The 12,192-nt window shown below is 54.3% G+C and overlaps 1 pseudogene; it reads left to right on the forward strand.

Moving 5' to 3' along the window:
- The first annotated feature begins 1,206 nt into the window (after window positions 1–1,206).
- LOC104847660 overlaps window positions 1,207–12,192 on the forward strand; it is a 21,499-nt pseudogene continuing 10,513 nt past the window's right edge.

A 12,192-nucleotide genomic window follows, 5' to 3' on the forward strand; every position in this document is an offset into this window, starting at 1 on the left:
ATCTACTTTTCAGGTGTGGGACCTTAAACTGTAACAGGATACCAAGGCAGCCACCAACTCCTTACGTAGGCAACACATGGTCCCTGGCGGAGCCAGGCATGAAAGACGTGGGGCTTTATGCAGGGACACGGGAGCCTCCACCCTCCCCAGCCATGCAGCTGGAACAGGATCCAGGGCCTGGTGGGGACCGCAGTCCGGGACACACTGTCAGGAGCCACAGAGCCAGGGATGGTCTACAACTCCCTCATCTATAGACCCTCGCGGTCAGGGAAGGACTGGCTCTGCATTAGCAGGCCGGGCGCGACCTCTGCTGTGCCACCCTCAGCCACAGCACCTCGAACTGCTTACTCAGGGCTCCTTATGCCTCCACGTCACGCTCAGGAGAACAAGGACACGGCAGAGCCCTGCTCAGAGCCCCACCCCCACCCCCGTGCACGTAGCAAGTCTCGGCCAACATTAGCTTTGCTTTCGTCACTGCGGTGACATCACCAGCTGAGGAAGTGAGGGAGACACGACCCTTCCCCAAGGTCAATTTACTGGGTCAGTTGCCTGTACCGGCTATCGATCCTGTGAAAGAAAGGTGAGCACCAACGGCATCAAAGTGGGGTTGCTGTGTCAACCCTAACAACTGAAGTGAACAAGGCAGGTGGCTGTGACAGAAGGGTCTGATCACACAGTGTCACGGCCACTGTTTCCAATGTGACAGAAGACTCTGCCATAACCGTGGCACAGAGTCCACACAATCTACACCAAGGAAAAGCTCCCCGACGTGGAGTGCTGGCACTCACCCTAATCCCAGCACTTGGGAGGCTGGGCAGAAGAATCGTGAGTTCAAGGCCAGCCTCGGCGACAGTGAGACCCTTTCTCAAAGAGCCAAAAAAATCAATTCTACAAGGACATGTGCGCTGTGTTCTAGTTCTTCTACAAGGACATCTGCCCAGCAACCTCAGACTTGTTATTAATCACCACGGCCAAGGGCTATTGTTTCAAACTGTCTGATGCAATCCTCCTTGCTTTTGTCTTTCAGACCTTCCCTTGCTCCCCTTCTTTGAAGGAGCCCTCCGTCCACGATGGCACATATCTTCCCGCTGCAATGCTCTGCTTCTCTCAAACACTCTTACTCCTCAGAGAATCTATTTTGTTCTTGCTGCTGCTGCTGTCTTAGACTGACTATTCCAAATGTCAGTCTGCAGGCTGGGATGAGCAATGATCCCAGAGTACCTGGAAACCCTCTACAAGGTAAGAAAATGTCCCATCCGCTCACCCACGGGCCCCCGAGTGTAGGTGTAAAAGCATCCAGGAATCTGCATAATGATAGTACTCCCAGATGATCCCAACTCACATCCTGCTTGGCTCTCTTAGTCTGTTCAAGCTGCTATACCAACATACTATATAATGGGTGCTTGTTTTCTTACAGTATCGGAGGCTGGAGGGCCAAGATCTAGGTGCCGGCAGATTTAGTGTCTGGTGAGTCTGTTTCCTGGTTCAGAGCACCTTCTGTCTGTGATGGTGTAAGGATAGGCAGCTCTATGGCACCTCTTTCATCAGGGCATGAATCCCATTCATGAGGGCTCTGCCTTCAGTACCTAATCGCCCCCTTAAACCATACGCTGTTGGGGCGGGCACCAACATTCAACCGCGGCAGAGACCCCTGACTTCCAGAGTGGACACGCCCATCTGGGAATGGGTTCATAACTGTGTTCATAGTTGTCACATGATTTTACATAGAAATGGCTTTTAGATGTAATATGTTTCTGCTCAGTCACTTACAGGAGTTATTTTTTAAAAATCTTTCTTTTCGAATGTTCCAAGTTCACCGTACCCTGTCTGCATGCCCAGGACAGACTTATCTGTCAGCCCAGCCCCACTTTTCCACCAGACCTCAATATTCTCTGGAAATCTGTGCAGCACTTTACCTCAGAAGCTGATTTCCATCGGGGGCTGCCCTCTCCTCCTCCCTGCAGTGCCCTCTAGTTCCACTCAAGAGTCCTTCCTCCTCTTTCTCACACAGAGAGAAGCAAACCACAGGCTGTCAGCAGATCCTAGGATTCAGTGTCCCATGGTGAAATAGGGGAGATACACCCACACCCCCTGCCTTCTCTGAGGTGGGTACAGCCTCTGTGCCTGCTCTGCTCGGATGTGGCCATCCCATAACTCGCCTTAGATGAACACATGGAATCCCCAGCCCAGCAGCCTCGCGCTCACTCCACGGTCACCTCCCTCCCCACCCCTGTCCCCAGGACACCTGCGAACTGCTCTCAGAGTGGTCCCCACAGGAGCAGCTGGTTATTACCTCACTTGACGAGTGCCGGGCTCGGCCTTTGATGAAGCTGCCTAGGTTGTCCATGTAGCACACAACTCAATTAAACCCTGTGTTTTCCACTCTACCAAGAAGGTTAGAAGGTCAGCCTTCATCTCAGGAGATTTCAAGTCATTTAAAACTTTGTACTCAGAAGATCATGCAAAAGTCACTCAACATCTGACACTACTCACTTACACTACACAAGATTCAAAGTATGGGGCACCAGACTGGCAGAAGGGGACCCCTAAACTGGTGCTCCTGCAATGGACCAGTGAGTGCAGAAGCTCCTGTGAGAGCTGCAGGTGCACAGAGATCAGAGGTCTTCTCTTCAGAAAGTCACCTAGGGACCTCAGGGATGCAGGGAAGGGTTCAGATCTCCTCCACATACTGCCTCACTTCCAGGCAAGCCAGCAGGCAGTCCAGGGCCACCTTGTGCCAAGGTGTGGAAGCAAAATGTAAGAACCATCTTGTGCAGAGGTGTAGGAGCAAGAGAGGAAGAAAAATCAGGTGTTTGTGGGGCTGTGACACAAAACCTTGGCCCTCCTTCCCCAGGTGCTAGAAGTGTAGCCCCTTGAGGAGCACCCAGGATTGGCTCCTTTCTCCCTGAACCACATCAGATGACAGATGGATACAGTGACATCAAGGCCTGTCCCCCACCCTCACCTGAGCCTCTCGCCAGCTGCAGCGCAATCCAGCAGCAACCCAGCTCAGAGCTCCCTGCCATGCAGGCCAGCTGCCTCGGCACAGCCCAGCAAGGGCCTCAGCCCAGTGGGGTATCCTCCTGCTCACCTCGGAGGCCACCTCAGCACCTCCTAAGCAAACTGGGAGCCAGACACAGCAGATCAGAACTCACTTGCCAGGTCCTGGTAAACACTCGTAAACAGTGACCTTCAGGCTTCTGGAATCAGTGCAGGGACCAATGAACAGTGACTGGCCTTGGACTCGGCTGAGAAACGAAGTTTAAACTGTTCTTTGGGACCTCATTTCCTGATGCCTCTGATCACTCCATGTTCCCCAGAATGAAGGAACTCCATCCCTGTTTAATGTTTGAAGGCAGCCCATGCTGAGAGAGGGCAGAAGCTCTGAGGTCGGCCCTGGGCAGCAGGGCCCAGCAAGGACAGTCACCCGTCCCCAGTCACAAATAGGAAGACACATTGATGACCATCCTGTTTGAGCTCCAGCTTGCACTCTTTGCACTCTGCTGCATCAACCCTGGATGCATTTTGGAGATTGCAAAACCCTTTGAGATGGGCTGAATGATCCACCGAAGATGCCATGCAGCCATCCCTCGAAACTGTCAGTGTTGTCTTGCGTGCAAGTCTTAGTTTGTTTTTTGTTATTGAGACAGAGCTTTACTTTGGCTTGTGGTTCTGGCTTCCAGGAGCACGGCGAGAGCTTCACACATCTTCCCCTCTTGGCAGAGGTGGGAGGGCAGCATGTGCGTGCAGCAGAAACAAGGGGAGGAGGGCGACCCTGCTTTCTAACAACCACTGCCATGAAATCAGATCCTTCCTGGGCCCCACCTCCCAGTGTCACCATTCAGGAATCAAATTCCATCGTGAGCTCTGGAGCAGACAAACCATTTCCAGACCACAGTGATGGCAAAAGAGCCTTCGCAGATGGGACTGAATGCAGGTCTTTGAGGTGGGAGCCTTACCCCGGACTACCCACATAGGCCCTAAGTGCAACCACAAGGGTCCCTGCAGGGAGAAGTGCCACGGTGATTAAAGTAGACTAGAGCACTTTGGTCAGGAACCAAGGAACCTGGATGGGTTTGCCCCGCAGACACCAGAGGAAACCGTGTTCCTAAGGACAAGGTTTATACACCCCAACATCGCCATGCCAACCACTGTGACCATCAGTGTGGTCCCTAGCAGCTCCATGCACACAGGACCACCCAGACAGGAAGGGACACCCAGGGAACAGACACAACTTGAGAGTGGGTAGGGGACACGAGACCAGGAACAAGACCACAGTGCTAATCAGGCGAGCGAGAGTGAGGCTGTGAGGGCACCCTGGCGGCTGCAGCAGGGGACAAGAGGGACTCCAGGCCAGAGAGGCACAGAGAGTTCCACATGCTTCACAGCAGCTGCCTCGGACATGTCTGCCTGCCTGGACAGAAGTGCTCAAAGTTAAAATACCACGTGCAACTGCAGGACGAGTGAGGCTGGCTGGGCGGAAGCCTAAGGAAAAGGCCCTGGGCGGTCTGAGAGTTATCTTGGTTTTTTTGCCTATCAATGTGGTTTTGGCACCAGTGCCCTACAAAAGCTGCTCAGGCATAGAATGGGTGTTTATTGTGGGCCCACTGTGTATTTTAGGGGACAATCTGCTGCCCTGGGGTGAACCTGGGGCGGCAGGGTGGGTTCAGATCTCCTCCTCCTCCATGAGCTGCCTCCCTGACAGGCCAGCCAGTGGGAAGGACGGGGTGAGAATGGTAGGTTTCCAGGGGGCATATTTCAGCCTAAACTCAAGAGGCCCTTTGTGAGCCTGTCTTCCTGAGAGGGAAGGGACCGGATGCCAACCCAGACACTGATCTCTTGGGTATGGGGCCTTCTCACCCCATCTCCACCAGGGAACTGCTGCCAGCCGCAGCCTGAACCCTGGGGTCTGTCTTTCTAAACCAGGTATAATAAGGCAGCTCCCAGGTCTCCCAGTACCTACTCTGAGGGTCGCAGACCCCCTTCGAGGTTTACCATGGTTCCAATGTGCACCCCAAAAGTTCCTGTGTGGCAGTCATCCTTCCCAAATCCCAGTGTGACTGGCACTCGGAAGAGGATCCTCGGGCCATAACCAGGGTTAGATGAGCTCATATAAGAAAACAAAGGGAATCCTGAGCTGGCACCTCACATGTCTGACACACGAGGCCATCACCAGGTTAGGACGCTGCACCCAGCCCTCTCCAGAGGCTGAGCACGTGCCAGCTCCACATTCCTGGACATCCAGCCTCCAGAACCATGATCTAAATGCACTTCTATTCTTTATAATTACCCATCTGCGGCATTCCCTTGTAGAACATAAAGTAGATGAAGACCAGCCTCTTGGATGAGGTCCCATCATAAACATGGGGAGGGGTGTGGGTTGACTGTGCCCAGTGTGGGCTCAGGTTGCACAAGGACTGATGGCTGAGCTTTCTGGGGCTGGCAACACACTGCATCCCACAGCTGCAATCTGAAGCTCCTCTGGAAGGGACCCGGGAAGTCTTGGGTTGGTGGCAGAGGCTGGACAGCCAGCCAAGCCTTGATCCCAAGCAGTCCTATTGTCCCCATCCTGAGAGCAGACATGGCCAGATCTGCGTGTCATACACAGGGAAACTGCGAAGACCCAAAGTCAGCCAGCCCTGACCCAGGCCAAACACCTGCGCCCTTGGCCCTGGGAAAGAGAAGAAATCTGATGCTGGAAAGAAGCCACCAGTGACTATCTGGGGTGGACCCAGACTGGTCCTCCTGGAGAGCCCCTACCCAACCCAGTCATGGAGTGAGGGTCTTCCTCAGGCCACTGCTCACAACCAAGGGGGGAAAAGAGGGGTTTCCTTCTGGAATTGTACAAGAATAATTATAAAGATAACAATCCAGACTGAAGGCAAATAACTTCCTCTGAACAGAAATGGTGCTTTTGAGAGTTGCAGAAAGGAGTGGAGTTGGATAGGCTGCTTACCAGCACACTTACCAGCACCCTGCTCAGAAACACCCTGGGAGAGACTCACCCTACCTGCTGTACGTCTAGGAAGGGGGTCTCTGCACCCACACTGGGTTCCAGTGCCAGCAGTCGGGCTGCCCACAGCCAGGCCTGGGCCTGGGAGGCACCGTCCATAAGCTAGTCCAGTCTCCCTCCTGGGCTCCCTAACATCCGCTAATTCAGCAGGGTGGGGTGGTCCAAAGTCTGCTTTGTGTACAGTGTGACACAGACCTCCCCCCATACCAGGCAGATTCCGCAGGGAGTTTGGGTCCCAGCCGGGGTAAACCCAGGACAGGGAATTTCCAACCCTCAAGTCCACATCTGCTGTGGACAGCTCCAGTACCTGACTGTGTCCACTGTGTTTTTTGGTTTTGGTTGTTTGAGATAGGAACTTGCTAAGTTGCCAAACGGGCTTTGAATTTGCAATCCTCCTGCCTCAGCCTCCTGAGCAGCAGCAGCTGGAACTACAGGCCTGAGCCACTGCACCCAGGCCTTGGCTGCTCTCTTAGCCATGAAACTGGTGGCTGGTGAGCCGCTCTTGCCTGCCCTTCAGAGTGGAAGCCAAAGAGAGGGCACTAGGAGGCCTGGTGCACATTGTATCTGGGCAACTCCAAGGAAAGCCATGTGCCCAGCTGATCGGTGGCCCTCCCTGCAGCCAGGAATCCCACTAGCAATGCACCAGTGGTCCAGAACCTTCTGCCTACCCTTGGAGAAGGAATAAAATCATGTAGGACCTCCTGGGTCATGTGCCAGGCTGCACTCCTGTGTCTGTGGCCCAGATGTTGGGAACCTGGCTGCATTCACAATAGCCCTGGGGTCGTGCGAGCCCTGTCCATGGGCACAGAGTCAGCGAAGGGCGCACTTCTCTCTCATGGAGAAGACCGAAGCCATGTGTCACTTTTGTGTACATGGACCTGACAGTGTCCAGGTCTCTCTCTGCTAAGAGGAAGATGTGGGAATATAAACCACATCCGCTGACCACCTACTCCACAGTGGTCAGCCAGAACCAAACGCTACGTGTTGAGGAGCCACCGGGAAAGGACGTGGGATGGCAGCATTTCGGACCAAAAGTGCCAGGTCCCACTCCACGCTACAGGGTGTGAGGATGAGGGTCCTGGGCTCTTCATCAGCAACACACACCGTGGACATGAGGAGGAAGAGGAGCAGGAGGATGAGCGAGCAGGGTGGAGAATGAGGGTGGAGGAGGAGGGTGGAGGAGGAGGAGGAGATCCACACAGGGCTGCAGGTCCGCGTGCTTCCTTCCTCAGCCCCTCCACCGCCCTTCCCTAAAGGACAAAGCAGCAGGGGCTGCCCTGGAACCTGATTTCCGGTGAACCTTCAGAGAAAATGCTTCTCCCAGGACCCCCAGCTGAGAGCTGAGCGCTGAGCTGTTTGTCTGCCGCAGTTTCTCTGGGGATTCGTGAGGAGCTGAGGAAATGCTGACAGTGCAGCGTGGCCCTCCCCAGCAGGCCGCCCAGTGCCCTCGTGAGACTGCTTCCTGCAGGGAGTAGGGAGGCAGGGAAGGAGACGGGCACCAGGCAGAGAGTGGGGCTCACAGAGCCCTGACCCCGGTGGTGGGGAGTTGGTTGTGCACACCCTCGCACTCGCAGTGGCCCCTGAGCTGCTCAGCACAGTTGCGCCAGCCAGGAGATGTGGGGCTGTCTGGAGAGACTCAAGACAGATGCCCAGGCTGTCCACAGGGCAGCAGGACCGGCAGGCCAGGGTGGCTGGGGAAACTCTTCAGCCTCCCTCTAGCAGGTATTTGCTCATTTTACTGGAGAAGCACGACAGGAGACTGCACACCTTTGTGCCCTTGTGGGAGGTGAGCAGGGCAAGAACCACCAGGCCTAACAGATGTGGAAACCGAGACCCAGGGGTGCAGAGCGCGGTGGAGACAAAGCCATGTGCACGCTTCACATTCCATCTTCTGGTCCAGGCAAGCTGCCCTAGAAAGCAGTAGGAGAAGATTACGATTTGCAGAAGGACTGGGAGGTCATGACTGGATCAACCTGGGGCAGAACACAAACCGCTAAGGAGGGGTGAGGACACCAAGGAGCTGAGCCCTCAGAGGAAGGCAATGAGGCAGCAGCGGTGGGCTTGCGGGTCCCAATTTACTGGGGTACAGGGGCCAGAGCACATGCTCAGGCTGGGTGGCCATGCACACAGGAAACCAGATAGTCCCTGCCTTCCCAGACACACTGCGGGTATCGTCCAGCCGGCTGTCATGTGACTCCACAGGAAAGGGTCGGGACAGGAACAGCAGCCCAGGGCCCAGAGTCATCTCGTGTGTGGTGGGTGTGTGTGGGTGTGTGTGCGCGCGCGCGCATGTGGTCATCTGTGTTTTCATGTGCGTGCAATGCGTACACGAGTATCTGTGCCCCACCTCAGGCTGTGAGGTAGGCAGGGTGCATGCAGGCGGGAGCTCTACCCGAGTTCTACCAGCACCCCGACATGCACCAGGCAGCGACCCTGCTCAATATCTCACTGCCTTCTGGTGGAAAGGAATCACCACAGCTGGGTTTTGCTCACAGATTTTGATGCTAAGTAATATTTCCAGCAAAAGCCTTATAAATTGATTTGTAAGAGAGGCAGGTGATGGAGAAAAATGGGGAGCTGCAGACATCGAATTCAATACCAAATAATCTAATCCACCCAATCTCATTTTCTTTTCCTACCTTTGATGCTTGCAAGCAAATCACTGGTGCTATAGTTTGCACATCTATCTCAGTGCAGAATGGTGGGCGGCAATAAATAAGTGCATTATCCAGATAAATGGCTGCAGGTTGGGGTGAAACTGCAAAGAATGGTCTGTGTTCCTCCGTTGATTTACAAGCAGGAAATTCACTTTTTCTCTCCTGACCCTTAGCTGTTGTCAGCCCTCGTAATTCTAGGAAAGGGAAGAAAGGGTAGGGAAGCTAGGATGGCAGGAGCAGGAAGTACCACAGGGCGTGAGGCCTACAGGATCAGAGAATATTACTTATCAAGCAGTAATGGTGTCTTGGCCTCCAGCCCCTAAGCTTGCCAGTGTCTTGGCCTCTCTCTGCCCGATGCTTCAAAATATCCAGTCAATCCTAACCAGTAAATGTGCCAGTGCCCACGCCGGACTTGTGCTAGCGAAGCACCTTGCCTACAGCCCTCCTCAAGCTCTCACCGTCAAGTCCCCAGAGCCACATACCCCTCACAGGGACTGCTGGAACAACCTGCCAACCTTTCAGCCCTTCCTTGCTCTTCTTATCCCACGCCTCTCAGAGATGCAAAGACAGGGTCTCGGGATGAGGGTTCCTCAGGCATTTCTCTTCCACCTTATCTGGACTCCAAAACCTCCCACTACAACTCCCTCCATTTCCTTTATTTTTCTCACTTACACAAATGTCTGCCCATAAATAAGCTATGAGTATGAGCTGTCGAAAAGTAGAGCCTGTCTCATTTACCCCTTAGCTCCCTGGCACACAGTACAGCGTCTAGGATGCTGTACAGAAGGATGGTTGGGTGGACGGGGTAGATGAGTAAGGAGGTAGATGGACGGATGCATGGGTGGATATATTAATGAATGGTTGAGTCATGGCTGGGTGGATGGAAGACTGGGAGAATGAATGGCTGCACGGGTGGGGAGATGAGCAGTTGGATGAATGGGCATATAGACGGGTAGGTCGATGGACAGGCAGATGGAAAGGAGAGCACGCATGAGTCGGCTGGCAGGAAGTGAGCGGAGGATCAGAACAAAGAGGACGGATCCACGCTGGGCTTTCAGGGTTAAATCCCCGAGAGGCTGAGAAAACTGTCTGCAGGTGCAGTGAGTGGCAGGACACATCCCAACACACCATGAGCCTCTGGGGGCGCTGACCTCCCACACCATCCTGTTTGTGCCCAGGGCATGTGACCAATCGTGGCTCACCCTTCAAGCAGGCACAGACCTACGCCTGTGACTTCATGGCCCTCCTGCACCCTGTGGCTTTGTGGAACCCCTCATTCAGCACGGAGCTCCCCCAGCTCCACTCCACCTGCACAGCTCAGGCGTGACTGCCATGACATGGGTCACCACGTACAAGGAGCAGGCACAGCCACAGACAGAGCCCTGTGGCTGCAGTCTCGACATTCACCTGGATCAAGGGAGGCGCGCCACTCAAGCAGAGAGCACAGGGACCACTCTGTGTCCATTTCCCTGCAGTCCTCCTGTGCTGCCCCACACGCCCAGTTCTCCACAGCAACACCGTTAGCAGCATGGCCGGGCCTTCCCCAGACCGGGCGCATTTGAGGGATTGCACTCCCGCCCAAACTGAGTGTCACAAAGCTGTGTCTTGTTCTGAGGAGCCCTTGCAAACTCCTGGCAGCCCCCATGCTCTTTGGAAAAATGTTTCCCTCTCTGAGCACTCCCCTGACAAAGGAAAGTCGGGTCAGGTGTTTAAGTCACGCAGAAACTCACCTATTCACTAAAAGCCCACTTGTGGACGCCTGCGCACAGCTGCCGCCTGCTGGTTTTGCCCCCAAGCTGTCCTGAACCTGAGTCAGAGACTCCTGGCCTCCCCTTTCAGACTCTGTAACATCTGATCCCCGCCACGGCCACCGCTTGGAGACTGAGCTTCCTCATTAAAAGGGGAGGGACAGTGACAACCTCAGGGATGGCTGAGAAGGTAAGTGTGAAGTCATGAGAACAAGAGCACGCCTGAGCTCTGCCCAGCTCCACTCGCGGGGCACAGTGTGTCACCGTGAACCCTTGGCAGGCCGATGTATCACCGGTAGAAAATGCGCTGCTCCACCTAACCTCTACCCTCCTGACCTAGCCGCACAAGACCCTCTGGGTGTGGGTTTTCCCGGCATGGCTGAATGTCTCACTGGGAGCTGTGGCTCACTGAACCTCCCGGCATCACGAGGGCGCACTCTACCCATGTCACTAGCTGGGAAGAAATAAGAATTCAAAATCTCAAGTATGGTTTCTACCGAATAAGAACTGTTTTCACTTGGTTACAAAGTTGAACCATCACAAATGGAGGCAGTCTCCAGAGCCGCACAGTGGAGCCACATGTGCCATTCCAGGCGCTGGTCTTTTAGCAGACCGCCTGGATGGGGCTGTCTCTGGGATCCTAAATACCAGTGCCCAAAGGCCCACCTGCCTGGTCCTCAGCTCGGGGCCACTGGAGAGTGGTGGGGGCTGCAAGAGGCAGGGCCTGGTCAGAGGTCTTGGGTCACTGGGGTGTGTTTTCCAAGGGGACTGTGGAAACCACATTCTGCGCCTCCCCTGTCTTTTGCCTTCTAGCCTGGGATAAGCAGCCTCGCTCCACAGCCCCGCCCATGATCACGCGCCACCTGGCCACAAGCCCCAACGCCACGGGCCAACCGGTAGTGGACTGGAAGTCCCCAGGTAAGTCGCTTCTCTGTGTAGTCACAGCGCAGACTAATACACCAACCTACCCCCTCAGCCCCCGGGAACACTGTACCTGGCTCTTTGGTTAAGGAAGGTCAGACATCTACAAAGACAGAGAAAGAGCAAGCAAACTGCGCAAAATTCAAGAGAGACAAATGCAAATAAAGCTATCAGTAACTTGTCAGCGAGATAAAAGACATTGCAGCCCCAAAATAAGAATGCACCAAAAACAAGATTTAGCCGAAGGGGGGAGGGCTCCTGAAAATGAAAAATATAATGAAGATTCAAAAATGTGTAGAAGTCATTTCTAGAACAAAAACATGAGCTATCTCAAAGAAAGGCGAGGGAAAAGCCAAGTTCGAGAAAGCCGGGTAGAAACAATTCAAATAGGAAACCTACCTAGACAGCAGGACCGAGTGTGGCCGCTGTCAGTGTCCCAGAAGACTGCCCGGTCCCCACCGGTGCTGTCCAGCAGCTGTGCACACCTGCTCCTTCTCAGAGAGCCCTTTCCTGCTAGGAGAGCGCTGACTTGTCTCCACAGGGACGGGCAGTGCTCGGAAACTGTGCTCTCCTTCAGGGCCCTCAATCTGCACCGTGCTGCAAGAGCCAAAGGCCCGGGTTCTGCGGGACTCTGCCTGAAGCCCCTCCCCCGACCCTGCCTCTCTGGGGATCCGGCCCAAGGCAGTGTCCATGTGCGGATAGAATTTAGAGAGGAACACAAGATGAAGGTAAATAAATAAATAGAAGGAAGGGAGAGGGCTGGGGATTTAGCACAGTGGTTCTGCCGCCTGCCTCGAAAGCACAAGGACCCCAGTTCAATCCTGGTACCAAAAAAAAAAAAAAAAAAAAAAAA

Source organism: Fukomys damarensis, unplaced genomic scaffold (genome assembly GCF_012274545.1).
Source record: "Fukomys damarensis isolate Sample0158 unplaced genomic scaffold, DMR_v1.0_HiC HiC_scaffold_29, whole genome shotgun sequence".
NCBI lineage: Eukaryota > Metazoa > Chordata > Mammalia > Rodentia > Bathyergidae > Fukomys > Fukomys damarensis.